This window comes from Megascapheus bottae, chromosome 36, assembly GCF_031878675.1.
Source record: "Megascapheus bottae isolate mThoBot1 chromosome 36, mThoBot2.hap1, whole genome shotgun sequence".
Classification (NCBI taxonomy): domain Eukaryota; kingdom Metazoa; phylum Chordata; class Mammalia; order Rodentia; family Geomyidae; genus Megascapheus; species Megascapheus bottae.
In genome coordinates this window covers 2568026-2584781 of record NC_143544.1, presented here as the reverse complement: position 1 = coordinate 2584781, position 16756 = coordinate 2568026, and the positions used below count along the sequence as shown (strand labels likewise).

Sequence of the window (16756 nt, the reverse complement as noted above, 5' to 3'; positions counted from 1 at the left end):
AATAACTGCTGCTGAGGCTCCGGTGCAGGCCAGACCTACCCTGTCTCCAGTTCTGTGGGTCCTTGGTGGCCACTGGCAGAGGAAATCTAGGAACTGCTTTTTAGACACTCAAATAAAAATGTGGTCATTCCGCTCTGGGTGGTCTAAGGACCCCATTTTGAGGAAGCACCAGGCGATTATACTTCTGGCTCTGAGGCAGGATTCAACCCAGCCAAAAAAAAAAAAAAGAAGATGGAAATCTTTCTTCCTAGGTTACTTACGTAACCAGTAGCAATTGCCAACAGATCCAAATGAGTTTAATCAGCTATTAGAGCCTTAATTAAATTCCTCTCAGTTGAAATTTCAGAATTGCCTCATTGTTACACAGCTCACATTGGAGCAGTTGATTCTTCTCCTCCTATCATAACCGCTGTCGGGGTTATCTCATATCTTTCTGTGTAACAACATCCACGGGCTAAGGACCCAATGCTGACCCCATCATTCACAGAAATGCATTTTGATTGTTCATGGTGTCATGATAAGCCCCCCTCCCCCTCCGTGACCAGGAGAACAACTATTATGCTTGTTCACAGTTTCAAGTGAAATCTGAATGTGAAAAGTCTCTTGAACCAAGACCATTGTTTTTTTTTCTTTAGGAGTTTGTGCACAGTCCCCAGTCCTCCATACCTACTCAGCTCCCAGGTCCTTGGCCATGGATAAGAGTCCTATTTCTTTGGTTTACTTTGAAATCTCCATGTGCTCTTAAAAAATGATGTGCTCTTCTAATTAGCTACGCGGTTAATAGCGTTTTCTTCCTCCTCTTAGAATTTGTCTCAGAATGATAGAACATGAGAGACTTGGAAAATCATGGAAAAATCAAAAGGACTTCTTTCTCATAACCACTAATTAATTCCCCCCACATGCTCTTGGGAGTCCTTCACTGTGTAACTGCTGTACACGTCAGCCCTTCACAGGCTGGAATGATAATTACTGAATAATTAATAAGTATAATCACTGGCTTTATGGAGGTCTTGTGATCGTCCCAAACAAGCACATTCTCATTTCATCCTCAGAGTCCTACACTGAACAAGAGGCGTTCTTGCCCTTACTTTACTTGGATCTGGAACCTGAGCTCAGGATGTGGGACCCACGAGCCTGGGTCATTATAGCAACTACTCTTCTCCCAGACGGCATCACATTTGCTTTGGGAGCAATTTCCTTTGCCAAGGGAATGGATAGTCTGTGGATTAACTAAGAAGACAGCCATGAGCACCTGGCTGTGGCCAGCGTGGCAGCATGGACCCTGGCCTGGCTCCCTGTGCGTTCAGCCCATCTTTTTTCTACAAGAGCATTATCTTTCCTGGAGAAGTTCAGGAAGAGGGGGAGCCAGGAACCTGGGGTGGTCTTGCAGTTGGCTTTCACGCAGGACAGTGTTATTTCCTGGATTTTCCTGGGAGTCAGCTCCTCTGAGGACTTGAATTCTATCACGGAAAGTGCTTCTCACGGCAGAGCCCCCAGGCCTTGCAGCCATGGGGTTGAATTCCACCACACAGCCACGGGCCTCCGAGAGACGGATCAGGCGGACAGAAATGATGGCTCGAATGTGAGCTGGGTAATGCTGGCTGGGTTTTGTGGGGATTTCAATCAGGAGAGGAATGCCATGAAGGCTCTAACAGCTGATTAGAAGAGTTCTTCTCCACCTCCGGGTGACCCCCCCCCCAACCACACCACCAGTTCTCAGGAGGGAGGATTCCATCTTCCCTTCCAATCCTGTTGGTCTTGAGGTACTGTCAAGACAACACAATTCTCACACCGCTGCATCTGTGATCATTCAAATCCAAACCTACCCTTGGCTGGGCTCCTTGAGAGGACTGCTGTATCAAAAAAGTAAATAAATAAAAAAGGAAACAGATGCCATCTGGATGGGAAGAGAGATGGAACAAACACAAAGAATTGGGCAAGGGACAGACCAGACACCTAACACTGAACAAGAACCTGGCCTGGAGTCAGCCTACCGTAGAGCAATGGCAGTAACTCTCACTATTTTTAGCACCCTTCACAAAGACTATTTAGAAACACAGTGAAGGTTTCCTTTTGACCTTCTAATGTACTTTTTCTGGGTAAATTTCAAAGATCAGTGTAGCTTCCAATTGTGAAATAAATGCCATTTGCAATCTGGCAAAGCAAATAACTCCTTGGGGAGAGGGGGGGTTAGTATATTTACCTAGACAATATCCAGCTGCTCCAGGCCCTTGGCAGAGTTGCCAACGAACTGGAAAGTGGTCAAGAGAGACATGTCCCGATCTCGAAATGATGGCTGAGTGGAGTCTGGTTTGTTACGATCATCAATTAATCCGACCAGCCTAAAACTCCTGAGGCACTACATATATCCACGTAGGTATGACTCCTCTTACGGCCTGACAGCTCTGCTGGGCCTGAGCATAACTGTTTGTACAAGAAGATCCAACCCAGATAATCAGATTGCAGGCTGAGGAGGCAGGAGGCGTCCTTGCTCCAACCTGACTGGAGATGTGTAAGAGGCCACACGCTGATGGATTCCCTCATTTGGCATTATGTAAAAAAGCCAATTTGTGTTTGGAGCTTGGCCCTGAGCATTCAACGTTAACCTCATTGACAGTGTCTGCAGTTTTAAAATAAGGTTATAGGACCTGGGGATATCGATCAGTTGAAAAGCGTTTTTCCTCCCCTGGCTGGAGAAAAGTGATTGGTTTGTGAACATCGATGTGCTTCAAACTTAGCAGCAGGTTCCTGAAGGGCATTGGCACTTCTGTATTTGGGGCAAAAATAATAAATTTAAATCTCTGAGATAGACATTTTCTCCCTTGTTAATGAAAGGGCGAGTCAGGCACTGGGGCCTGGGGCTCTGGGACTGCAGTACAGGGAAGCTAACCAAGGCCTGGCCCCTGCGTGAACCAGTGTGATGAAAGACTTGTGGATCAGAATGTCAATTCTCCTTAGATAAGATGGTATTTTGACAGTCATTTTTCTTTGCTCAGCTCTGGCCCCACAGTAACTTTTCTCCAGGCTTGTCTGAGCCCTAAAAGTATTTCCAGCAGGAGGATCCTTTGAAATACAAAAACAACAGAAGATTGAATGGGTGAGGGAAGAGTTAATAAGCTTAAATCACAGCTCTGCTCTCTGCTAAAAGCGTGATTGATTATTAGGAGACGGTGGAGGTAAGGAGGATCCCATGGGATGAAATGGGCAACACCTGCTATTTTAGAAAAGGAGGCCTTGGCAGCCCTCGAGTATCAAATCCTGTATCTCCCACACCAGTTATCACCATGTCAGACATGAAGCATCAAATCCAGTCCTGGGAGAATGAGACCCTGGTTAAACTTAAAGGTCATTTTTTTTCTTACATCTCTTGATTGACATCTCCAGTCCATATTCACCACCTCTTCCCCCCCCCGCCCCAATTCTCATAAAGTAACCGTACTTGGAATCAGGTGACCTCGGTGATGCTAAATTAAGAAAACCCAGTCTCACTTGGATATTTTCATGTCTCCTCTACGTCATTTGAACTCCTGCATCTGGAACCTCTTTATTTTCTCTCAATCTATTTCCTGTCTCCGCATCTTCCCCGTTCCAATGGAGAATTGACTACCTCAACAGATTTTTTTCCCTCTTATAACCACATTATCCTGTCCCTATTTTGCCCTCCTGTCACATCTGCCACTACCATCTCCCAACTCTTGAGTCAATCCAACCGGTAAACTTCACCTGGAAACTACCAGGCACAGGGGGCAAACATCCTATCACCACACACATGAATGGCATTTCCAAGTCAAGGACTCCTCTCCAGCTAGAAATCCTTCTCTCTTTTCCTAATCACATCTCCCTCATTCCCTAGAAACTATTTCGAACTTTCACACCTGCCCACAAGACCACGCCACTGCCAGCTCTGTGCTCACTCTCAGTTGATGAATCTGTCTCCTATTTCAGATTAGAGGGACAACCCACATAATTCACAAGCTTACCTGCCTCTGCACATCTGCCTTCAATATCGAAGAAATGTCTCTTCTCTTGTGTAACATACATCCCAGTCACTGGGCTCAGAACAACCCAGCTCTTAACTTACATTTCTTCTAAAATTGGCCCCACTAATATGTGAGGGCCCCCTCTCATCACTAAAGCTAACGGATAATTGACCCATTATACAGGGTAAGGGAGGTCATTCCATCTTCTCCGGGGTTGCTTCTCTAAGTTGTCAGCTCAGCCATTTTCCACCTCTCAGCTCTGTCTCTCGGAGCATGTCTTACATGTCTCTACCCTCCCACCTGTCTGCAACTCCATGTTCAAGTCCCTGCTCCTCCCTATACTTCCGTATTCTCTCTGTTGACAGCTCCTACCTCTGACTGCCTCCCCCTGCTCCTCTCTGCTGCTTCCAAGAAACCTCTGTCTCAGAAGCCTCATCTTCTCAACTTCAGTCGTACAAGTAAGTACATGGTTTCTCTCTAGTCTTCCACGGCTGGAAATATCCCTTAATTCATCTCTTGCCCTCGGCTCACCATCATCAGTTATCAGTCCTTGAGAGCTCTAACATGCAATTTATCTTTGTTTCATTGTCCACTTCTCTCCTAACTCCTAGCCACCACCAGAGCATGGGTCTTAACTCTCATTGATGACCATAGCCCTTCCTGTTTTGGGATAGCTTGTGTCTTCACCGCATCCTCCAAGGAGCACATCAGGTCATTGCTTTAAATCTCCTGCTATCTGACTGTCCCACAGCCTTATGTTAATTTCCCATGAGGGCTGGAAGGAGAAGATGCCATGGTCTAAATGACCCCCTTGCCAGGCTTTTCTGTCTCTTGGCAACCAGTCTGATTTTGGACAGTTAGCTTCTGATTCCACCCCTGCCCAACTCGTGAATCATACGGAACTCATCATAGGCTCTGAGCGCACACAGCTCTTCTCTCGGTGCTGGGTCTTGACACACACTGTTCATGCTGCCCAGAAGACCCCTGCCCATTCCCTGCTGGCCACTCTCCTGTTTGTCCTTTAGAATCCCTGACAAAGCCGTCCTCACAGAACTGGATGGGTGCCCTCCTCTCTGCCACTCACCACTCACCTGCCGGCCCCAGCAGGTTCCTAGAGGAAGGGAGGGGTCTCTGTTTGACTGGGCTCATATCTGGTACCCAAGTCAGGATAAGCACTGGGAATGCTTGTCAAGTGTGCATGTGATTAGGTGAGTGTTCTGATAGGATAAACACAACTGTCACCTCCCCTCAGGCCATGGTTAGCCTTAGTGGCTTTCTGCTGGTACTGGTTCTGAAAAATAATCCGGGTTTTGGAGTTGGCAGAACACGAGCCTGAACATCTGGCGTGTGATCTTGACTAACTGTACTTTCTGGGTCCCAGTTTCCTCATCTCTAAAGTGGGCAGGAGATGGAGCAGGCACATACCTCTTGCCAGAGTTAAGGGAAAATAATGACTATAACCGATTCACACAGCATCTTCCAGGCAACCAGTCCCGGCCCCATCAATGTGAGATATTCAGTCCTGGGCAGGGCTCTTGGGAAGATTCCATTAACAGATGTAAATGACTGCCTACTAAGATGCCGGCCCATGGAAAGTGGTCTCAGCCTTGACTCCTGAACTCAGTTCAATGCAGAACAGCACAGAGCCAGGCACTAATTTACAGAGTTCCAGGTCCAGGGTGTGTCTCCAGAAACTACGCTTGGGCATTTTTTTGCCCCTCTGAAGGGAGACTCCAGGTCTGTTTTTCACTCCCTATTTTAGATAGAACTGGTATTGTCTATTAATATAATTCGGGGCATAGAGAAGAAGGCCCTGCCAAAAGCAGCCTGGTGTTATTTTCATTCTACCAATAAATCCAAAAGCCTGGAAGTCATTTTTTATTTTCATTTGCTAGTTTTGCGGTTCTGCGCGATTAATGCATTATCATTAACTTCATAACTATAAAATTAACTCAAGTGTTCCTAAGTCCTTATGCACAGGCTTGTATTGGGTTATGCATAGCTCTACTGGAAAAAGATGAAAAGGATTAGGGAGAAAAAAAATAAAAATAAAAAGGAAGGAATTTCTAATCGCAAGCACATTAGAAAACTCAGTCTGATCAGAAAGCCATGTGTTAGTTATCATGTGGATAATAATATAAAAGTCCTAGAGTTGATAAAGCCCTTTACAGGCTACAAGTTGCTGTTAATATCTCATTTCATTTGACCTTCATGGCAGAGTCACATAAAAGTGAAGGAGGAGGAAATTATCACACATTTTCAAAGCAATAAACTGATGCTCAAATAAGTTGGCCCAGAAGACACAGCAAATATGTCAAAAGCCAAAGGCAGTTTTCCAAAAGACCTGCTTAATTGTGTCTGTTTCATCATTCATCCGATTGAGCAGGGTGGCAAAGAGAAAACTAACCAATGGTCTATGAGGGGCCTTAGCTTTAGTCTCCACAACCTACTCCTCTGAGAAAGAAGGCTCTCGGCTGGCTTCCAGAAGTCCACTCACAATGCACAGGGAGAAAAGAAAGGGAAAACAAAACAACCCTAATAATTGTCATTTAAAAACCTAGACTGCATGTATTATACTTTGCATGTATAATAATTCTCATTTATTAAGCTCTTTTGCCGCCGTTCCTGCTCTCTGTTGGGAGTTTTGTATAAATTATTTTAAAAGCCCCCAAAGATATGAAGTAGTTGAGTGACCATGCTTCCAGTAATTCGTATCTTTGGTCCTTGCTTTCCTCATCTGTAAAACAAAATTAATTTGTAATATCTATGGCTTTTAGCATTACAACAAACATGTAATGCAATCATACAGATAAAGTGCTTGGCTCCAGATCTACAATGGAGCCAAGAACTTGAAAACTATTGAGTATTTTGTTTTGTTACTGGGAATTACATGTAAAAAAAAAATCAAACTCTATGTGTGTCTTACGTGAACTCTCTGCCTCATGTATACTGGACATTATCATTAGTTGTCCAAGAAACACAAAGAATGAGTATGCTACAGGACTGACTGGGTCTCAGAAACAATTGTGACCAGTGTAGGAGTTAACCCTAGTAATATCTATCAACATGTCCTCACCATGAAATACTGGCTAGCTTTACAATGTCCACCTCTCGGTCTGTAGGGGCCAGTCACTTCTTTCTTGATGTTGATTTAGGATGTGTAGCTCTGGATTAGAAGCATCTGGTCTCTAACTTCTATTTCTATTGGCTTATAATATAGCTTGATGGAATTCTCTCTCTGTATTTTTGAATGCTCATCTGTTCTTCACGAGATGAGAATCCTTGAATGCAAAGCTTGGGGGTATCACGTAGGTAATGAATTTCAAATCCTGCTCCATCAATTCAAGTCACCAACTTGGGTACTTTAAGGAAATATGACGCAGATGGTGTCTGCAGAGGAATTTCCTACCTGTTAAAAGTAGATGCTTTCCTTCTATAGCCTGCTTGTCAGGATCTGAGCAAGAACATGGATTCCTGCCCTCCTTTTCTTCCTTAAATCCGCCTGTCCTATTTCTTTCAAATACACTTTAATCATGGAAAGAAAAAAGAAGAAGAAGATGCCATCACTATACTCTGCTGGCCCACGTAAGAGCCAACAATCAGGATTTTTCTGGATCAGACTGCTTTAAGTTTGAGCTAAACATGATGTAAGGGAGAGGCCACTGGCTTCTCTTATGCCTTTCAATGGCACAAGAACTGATTCCTCTGTGTGTGTGTGTGTGTGTGTGTGTGTGTGTGTGTGTGTGTGTGTGTGTGTGTGTGTGTTTCTTTCTCAACTCTGGGTTTCTCTTCATATGTGTTTCTACATGTACAAAAATCCCACAGGGTTCTGCCTTACTCATTCCCTTCCCACCTGGTCCACTCAAGTCTTCCCAATTTTGCAGAGTTATAATTCAAATGGAAGTAGTATAGATTGGATGAACCTCAGAGATAAGACTCTGATGAGTTTTGAAACCGTTTTCAAAAAGACAATGGGTAGATAACAGACCATATGGTGGAGTAATAAGCAACGAAGAAACAGCTTCCTGAAGGAGCGGGAACTGATTTACATCCTCAGATGTGCATGGGGGATGCTGATTGGCTTTGCACTAGGATGCAAGAGGCTGATTAGGGAGCTGATTTGCATACGGCTCAGTGGGATGCTGCGTTCAGAAAGGGATGCAGGGTTCACTGTGAAATCGTGTACCTGTTATAATCCTTGCAAACACGGGAGCAAGTCCACGAGGCAGGGACTCCCAACATGGGTTTTCGTAATTAAAGCACAGGCAACCTTCACTCCCGGTGTGAAAGTAACCTTACTGGACTGATAGCATCACTGAGACAAATGGCCACGTTGAGCTGAAATCCTAAGTTCGCCATTTTGCTTGCTCTGTGTCTCTGGCAAGATACCTGAAGGCCTCCATTTCCTCATATGTAACTGAGTGTGTGTTTTGAGGGTGTGGGAGGATACTATCTCAAATAAATATTAAAAAGGGATCAATGTGTTAATAACATTATCTCAGACCAACAGTTATCATCATCATTAGTAGTATTATTATTGATATTGGCGTTATTTTATAAACTATATCTACAGCATCAAGTAGCCCTCAGAATCTACAAAGTACATTGTGTCTCCTGCAGCTTAGAGATCGACCCTGGAACATTCAATCCCTTTCTCACTGGTCCACGCCAGGTTCTGATGCCAAGAAAAACAGAGTGGAGGGGAGGGTGACCTCTGTTCACCCTCAGATAAGGAAAACCCAACTGTAGGCACAGACAACAGCCTGGCAGAGCCTCCTGTAGCCAGAAGCAGATTGCCATTCCGCTTGCTGTTCTGTCTCTTTTCTTGGGGACAAATGTCCTTCTTGTCTGGCTTATCAGCAGACATATAGAGGAGCCACAGTGGCTCACAGGAATAGTGCAGAGAACACAGGAATTCGCCTACATAGCCAACCTGGAGATCTGGTGGAAGCAATCCAGTCCCTGCTGTCCAGGTGAGCCAGGGAATGAAGAAAAAAGAGCAAGGGACCATCTTCCATGATTATGATGTGGTTAACAGAATGAGAGCCTTTCACCTTTGGATCAGTCCTGTTCACTCTTCAGGTCTCTGGCCAGATGTTATTTCTTTTAGAAAGCCCTTTTTCATTCTTCTCCAGCACTTGGGCTGGAGCTAGCACCTCACCACATCCTCTGTTTGCAATGAATGAGCTCTTTCGCCTTGTCTCTAGAGACTGTGGGAAATCTCTTTTCTGGAATTTGGGAAAATGCACCATGGCAGGCCTCTGCTGTACCAGTATCTACTGCAGGTCTGCAGAAGAGGGGGTACTCAGGGGAAATGCAGGGGTGCACAGGCCGTAGGTAAGATGGTGGTTTTGAAAGGGAGCTGGATGTCTGAGTGATGCTTGGGCAGAAGTATTGGATGGATGAGTGGTTTATCAGGTGGCTGGTCACTGGATGACTGGCTGGTTTGGATGGGTAGGTAAGTAGACAAGCAATTCAGTAGACAACCATAGTTTGCAGTCATTTGAGCCTATGGAGTAGGAGTTATGTTAAATTAAAGGGCTGGCTACTTTCGTGCCCCCTCTTTTGCTTATCCAAGGCAATACCAACCACAGGAATAAACACTACATGAAATGTTCAGCCATTCACCCTAGACATAGCAGAAAGGGCTCCAGACCTGGGAACTCAGTTTGAGTCCTGTGCCAGTGCTAATCAACAGCTCACTGAGCATCACCAGGTTTGAACTACAGAAATCTAGACTTAGGGTCTACCATCCAGGGCTGTCATGTGACTCAAGCAGAATGATAAATGTGCAAGTCCGTGCATTAAGCTTTGGTAGCTATCGAGCAAATGCTCCACGAATTCTACAGAAGATCACTACACGGTCAGTGTTGTTTCTCTACTCACTTTCAAACTTCTTCGAGCAGTATATTTTGGAAAATACCATAGTTCACTCCCCAGCCATTTTGCCACCCTAGAATGTTCTCTTCCCAAACCACCATTGACTAGGACATGCAATACGGAAACAAAATAAACATTTTTGTTCTGCAAGCCAATTGTCTTAGGCATATGTGTTGATGATAGAAAAGTGCTTCTCTCTCTCTCTCCCTCCCTCCCTTCCTCCCTCTCTCTCTCTCTCCCTCCCTCCCTTCCTCTCTCTCTCCCCTTTCTCCATTGGATTCCCCCCATCCTATCTTCCCCCACTCCTTTCTCTACCCATAATCCCCATCACAGATACTCTGGTATTCAATTTTTTTTTTCCTCCTACACACAGATGAGTTGATGACCCTGTCAGAAAATCTAAATGGTTTTCATCTGTCTATTCAGGAGTTTCTAGAAATACTTCTGACTGAGAAGCTCTCTGAATAATTTACTCATCTGAAATCATTTAAATAATCTATTCACTCATTTTCATAATTGACGGCAGTGGCAAACTATCAAGGGTACAGCTTTTGTCTGGCGTTGATACTGTGTGCTTCACAGGACCCCGTTACCCTCAGACAGGTAGCTGTCCCGTCACACTTGTTTTCTCTTGGAGATGCCTCCACCCTAGGCCATCACCACTTACTCTGGGTCTGTTGTACCACTGAATGAGTTGAAAATCTGCTTCCACCCCTAAATGCCCTTGGGTAAGTCATCCAAGGCATACAGCTTTCCACTTCCCTCCTACGAAAGGAGGGTGAAATTAATTCCAGTTGGAGCTGGCATTGGTTACCTTGTGTATGGCTGACATGAGATAATCAAGTCTTCTAAGTGATATATTTCGATATATTTCGTGGGTTAACTGTCCTAACAACTTTATGACTTAAGTATTAAATGATCGTATTCCTTTACGATAAAAGTCAGAGAGGGTTGAAAAGGCTAAAATGAGATCATGCAGTGGCACCTTCAAGAGCTCAACTACTGGTGGTAGCTGATTGGGTTGGGATCATTGTATCTCCCACCGTATCACTACCATCATCATCATCACCACCCATCCTTATCATTACCATTCCTATCCTAGTAGCACTGGTGTTATTATTACACAGATGTCTCTTCTGTGAAATGCATGCTTTAGTTCCGACTTGTGCATTCTCGAAAACTTTCAGCAGGATGTTGCCTTGCAAAAAAAAACCAAAACAAAACAAACCTAGATTACTATGAAGGAAGAAGGAAAGATAAAGAAGAAAGATAAAATAGAAACACAGTAAGAAGATGACATCCCCTATTTTATTTGTTAGAGGCCCACTGTATTTTCCTCACTGTGACCGAGCCTTGTACCGTGTGGTTATTTAAAATAGTCACTGTATGTGACTCTAGGGAAGTCAGCTGATAATGATACGTCTTTTGTAGTTGCTTAACTTTCTTCTCTGTGGTTCACATCGTTTGAGAAACTTAATGATCATTATGTAAGGCAACAAATTAAATTCCATGCAGACACTGTGAAGTTTGGTCATATTACCAAACTCATTTTACAAAAGGGCACTCTACTTTAAATAAGGATTGAGAAGAAGAGCAGAGGGAGGGGAGATAAGAGAGGAAGAAGAATGAAGTGCATCAGTTGCAGGCATGACACATTTCCTCTAGAACTACCCTGTAGGCACGGCCTAAAATTAAAAACCTGACTAATTCCTCCGTCATGTATCTTTCAAAGTACCTCTTCTTCCTCACATCCTCGTTCTCTTAAAATAGTCCTTTAAAAAGAAACTCTCCAACGATTCATATGTGATCAATCACCACTCAATGATTCAAACACCATTTCTTTTATGATGAGTGCAGGCTGTTGGGATCAGTGTTATAGTGTTGCAACTTACTAGCTCCGTGAACCTGAACAACTCATTCAGTTTCTCTGGGCCTAATTCCTTATATTCATACGAAGAAGGGGATGTGAGCCTCTCAGTGCTAATGTGGGAATTCGATGAATGCCCAGGGCCCTGCGGCCATGTTGTAAGTGCTAAACAAATGTCTCCCGTGACTGATTCTTATTAATGATTTCCACTATTTTCATCCTGTTCTGTCCATCGAAGCCCTTCAATGGTGTTCCAATAGATTATGGAACAAAGTTCCATCATCTGCAATTTGGGTTCACCAAGTGTGACTCTTCATTTCCTCAACTTTCCCTCCACTGTTTTATAGCAGTCTTCTTTTGTTGTGCTCACAAAAGAAACAGCATCTATTTACGGCCTGGCAGGTGTGCAGCTCCCATTCAGGTCTCAGAGGATCAGAGGCTATGCACTCATCTGGAGGATCTTGAGGAATCGATGTCTGAACTCATTCAGGCTGTCGACTAAGTTTGGATCCTTACAGCAGGGACAAACTAGGTGACAGGCACTAAGTTACATCCATAGACAGTGTTTTATTTGCCTCTACTAGACTCAAACTGACTCCAATTGCCTTCTTTCCTTTTCTCCTGCTATTCATCTTGTAAGCACAACAGCTAATCAGTATATATACATATATATGCATATGCATATATATATAGATTTTTTATCGTTATTATTTGTGGTGGTGGTGGTGGTCATGGAGCTTGAACACAGGGCCTGGATGCTGTCCCTGAGCTCTTTTGCTCAAGGATAGAGCTCTACCACTTTAACCACAGCTCTTGCTTCCCTAATCACTATACTTTTTACAAGCAAGAAACAGAGACTGAGAAGCAGGGAATCTTCACAACAGAATCATCTAAGCTGAAATCATTTTAGTCTTATAAAGAGTACTAAGTCCGGGCCCTAAAGCAGTGGTTTTAGATCTCTAACAAGCATCAGAATCTGCAGAGAAGCTTATGAAAAATGGAAACTCAGATTCAGAAATGGTTTGAGGTAGGGATAAAGCCTTCCCATCCTCCTCACGGTGGTTCTAAGACAACAGACAAGAGAGGACCACTCTAGGTACACGCCCCTCAACTGTGATGTCGCCGAGGGAATCTGTCCATGAATTCTCCATCCAAGGAAGATTTGTTGAGTGTTTGCTAGCGAATACCACAAATGGAAGCATAAAGAAAAAAAAAACACCCTGAAAACCTAAAAACAAGCATTACAAAGACTTTCAGCACTAGCTGAAATTAAAGCACAAAGTCCTACCGGTTTGTTACAATCCTTGTAAGCAACTCAAGCCTCACTGTGTTTGTTTGCTTGCAGCATGTAAACACAAGGCTTCCATGTTAGCAGTCTGCGAACGTGTTCAATCAATTGTTCTTTACTGGTGTCCTCACAATTAAGATTTTCCTTCCTGATTTCCTATCCAGAGTCTTCACGTGTGTACAGAAGTCAAATACAATGTTTGCACAAACACTCCAGTCTTCTGGGAGGAAAAGCCTTGTTATAGACTCCTGACATCACACACACACACACACACACACACACACACACACTCGGAAATATGCATGCACACAAGTTACCCCGTACACTCTCATGAGCTCTTGCAACTTACTGGGCTCTGCAGGAATACACGTGTTGTCAGGGATGGATACAGATGACCACAGTGAAATACACAACGATTTGGAAAGCACAGATCTGCACCACCCCATGAGGACATCAGTTACTGGAAGCTGAGAAGGGACAAGGGGAGTGGAGAAAGGACAGTCAACTGGGACACGCCATTTGGGGAACACATACGTCACGTGTACCATATAGTAGCTAGTGGATCTGAGGAAGGCCCTCTGAGACCCGAGCTTTCAGGCTGGAGGCAGGAGGCAGAACACTACTGCACAGAAGGTTTTTGCAAATGATTGAATGAGATCATCCATGAAAAATTCTCAGCTTTGCGCTCGCTCGGTACAGCCCCACTCTTGACAAATGGCGAGTGAAGTCACCGTTACTAACAGAGAGACATCAATGGAAGGCACAGACTTCTCTGAGAGGGGGCTCAGCACCTAAGTCAAGATGAACATGGCGCACAAACAAGGACAGCTCAGAAGTGCTGGCACACAGGCCTGTGGGAAACAGGCCTTCCCCTCTGGGCTACCCAAATGTGCAGTGGAAGGTGTTACGGGAAGGGTGAGAAGAATGCTCAAGGGCCAGGCACACTGGGCAGCAGAGCACGAGCAGGTGATAAGTGGGGATGGAGCTCTGATGCTGGGGCACAGAAGAAACCAGGGTATTTGAGGACAGAAGATGATAGGCTTGGCCTTGGATCCCATAAGGCTGGATGCCTGTGGGGTTTCCACGTGGGAAGTTGTTCTGATCAGCAAGTCTAGAGGCCCAGAGATGGAGCTGGGCTGGAGGATGGCCTCTGGCAGCATCTCCATGCAGAAGGCAAGTGAAACCCAGGGCAGTCGTGAGAATGCAAACCAGACAGTGAGAATATGAACTGTAGACCCATCAGAGAAAGGGGGAGGGGCTGTTCCTCCAGGAAGACATTTTGAGGGGCCCCTCGGACCTCTTATTATCTTTAATTAAATCTTAATCTATGGGATGAGATGCTGGTGTTACTTTAATGTGCATGTTTCATTTCCTATTTATATCTGAAATCAAAACTTCCAAACAGCTTTAAACATCTTTCTTTAAATAGCTCTCTCAGTAGCTGTCCTATAGCTAGTTTGGGATGTGTTAATTAGCATGATTTAGCCTTTCTACAGTATATGCACTATGTTAAAACCTCATAAATATATATATATATATATATATATAATCCTTATTGATTAATTTAAAAAATAATTTAAGGTGCTGGTCTATGTAGGCATTCTGCTGTGTGACTCTGTGTGTGTGTGTGTGTGTGTGTGATATTTTCATTCAAAAATGTTTATGACACTAGAATAGTAAATAGAATTGTTCTCAAAGTGTCTGTTGAGGAGGAGGCACAGTTAACAAGAAACTGATTCAATCTGGTGAAATCCAGTCTGAAGGCCCAACTCAAGTGTCTCCATCTGACTGGGACACCCTTCCCAAATGACCAAGAGCCAAGGTCACCTCTGTCCTTCATATCCCTGGATGGACCTTACAGTGAGTAGACTCCTTACTGCATCCTATTAGGGCTGCCCTTGTTGTGAGCTGGAGAAGAGGACTTGTTTCTCACTGTCCGGACTGCAGCCATGACCCCCTAGAGCTGGGGAAGGCACTGTTTAGGCCGGCCTGATGGCTAATTGGCTTGCATCCAGGGTATTAAGCCCACCAAGCTTCAAGATCACAGGAAAAAAAAAAAAAGGAAGAGACAAAGCCCAGATATCTGGATTTGCAAGAGAAAAAAAAGCCTGTTGAGCTCTGAGTTCTGTATCTGCATTGCCCAGGGGCAGAGAGCTCAGGATTACCCATGCCCGTCACACAGAAAGGCCCAATAAAAGACAATCACTGCTCTGAGGGGTTCCTATGACACCCTCATTTCATGCTTCTGCTTCCACTGCTGTCCCCCTGCTGACCTGCCACACAGCCTGTGGTGCTGGGGGCAGTAATAAGCATGGCAGGACAGGTGTTTGCTTTCTCCTTCTTAGAGACAGCAGCTTAGGGAGCTGTTTCTGAGACACCAGCCCCCGTGTGCCTAGAGAACAGGCCAACTACAGGAAGCATTTGCACATTTGCTCCTCTCGGCAGCGACTTCCCAAGCTGCATGTTTGCGGAGATTGCTGCATTGGAACAGGAAGGTGAAGGAGGCAAAAGAGGATCTTTAAAGGCATTCTTATAAATTTGGAAATGGAATGCATCAAGAGTGGTTTGCTTTCATTCCATGCTATCACCTGCACTACTTGGTATGTATGACCTTGTAAACCAGTTTCCTAGCAAGTATGCCAGAGACAAAAACAACATAGAAAAATCACAGGTAAAGCCACTCCTGACCCAGGACTGGCTAAACGCAATGGAGGAGAACGATTTTACAGCTTCAAAAAGAATCCTCAGAAGAGGTGAAGGGAAAGAGAATGTAGTCAAGAAATCATTGGCTATGCCACAACGTTAAGGAAAACAAGAGAAGGGATCGGTCAAAACGGGGTGATATGGTTAAATGGAGCAAAGACTTGTCTTTCTCAGGCTGGATCTGAATGGAGATTCTCAGCCTCCGCAGTAGCTAGGTTCTAGGTATGAGACACGGGTACACAGCCTATACCCACGTTTTATTGGTTGAGATGAGCTCTCTCAGTCGTTTTGCCTTAAACTGTGATGCTTCTCATCTCTAGCTCCCAGGTAGTTAGGGTTACCGACAGGAGCCATGATGTTGGACTTTATTCCTCAAATTCTGACGACTTTTCAATACCATTCTGTCAAAAATATTTTAACACTTTTTATTGTTATTATTCATGTGTACAGGGGGTTACAGTCACGTAAGTCAGGTAAAGAGTACATTTCTAATATTTTCTAATGTTCTTCTCATTTTCTCATTGACAGGGTGGTTCAGTAAGGGGTGGCCACGGTTGAGGACTTTGGGAAAGATATTTTGTGAGCTGCTTTTCGCTGTGGCGTGAATGGAGCTGTTCTGGGGAGTGTACATTTTGGATCACCTCATTTCTTCCAGACGTATTTCAAAACCCAGCCTGCTCTGGGGAACTGTCCTTGTGCCCTTGCCGGGATGTGGATACAGTTGCTGTGGGATGTGACCATTTCCCTATGCTTCTTTATCCCCCTTTCCCTTCCAGGACTTTGTCATGGTCACCCCCAAAGTCAGTGCTTCCGTTAGGGGATCATTTTTCCCTCCTGATTCCTGTTCGCTAGATCCTCTCCATGCCACATCCGCCTCTTCCTCCTCCATGGCTCTCTCGAGGCACCAGTGCACGCTCAGAGCCTTGATAAAGTGAGTTTACTTGAAGTAAGCTTAAGGGAAGGCAAACGCAGGGAGGAGAGCCATCGGGCAGAGGGCGAAAACGACACAAATGCAGGAAACATGGACGAACTGCACAG

General features: G+C 44.5%; 1 protein-coding gene across 1 annotated transcript in view; it reads right to left on the bottom strand.

Annotated features, from left to right (window-relative positions):
- Grin2a (glutamate ionotropic receptor NMDA type subunit 2A) overlaps positions 1–16756 on the bottom strand; it is a 254883-nt gene that overhangs the window by 76396 nt on the left and 161731 nt on the right. The gene's annotated exons all lie outside the window — the stretch shown is intronic.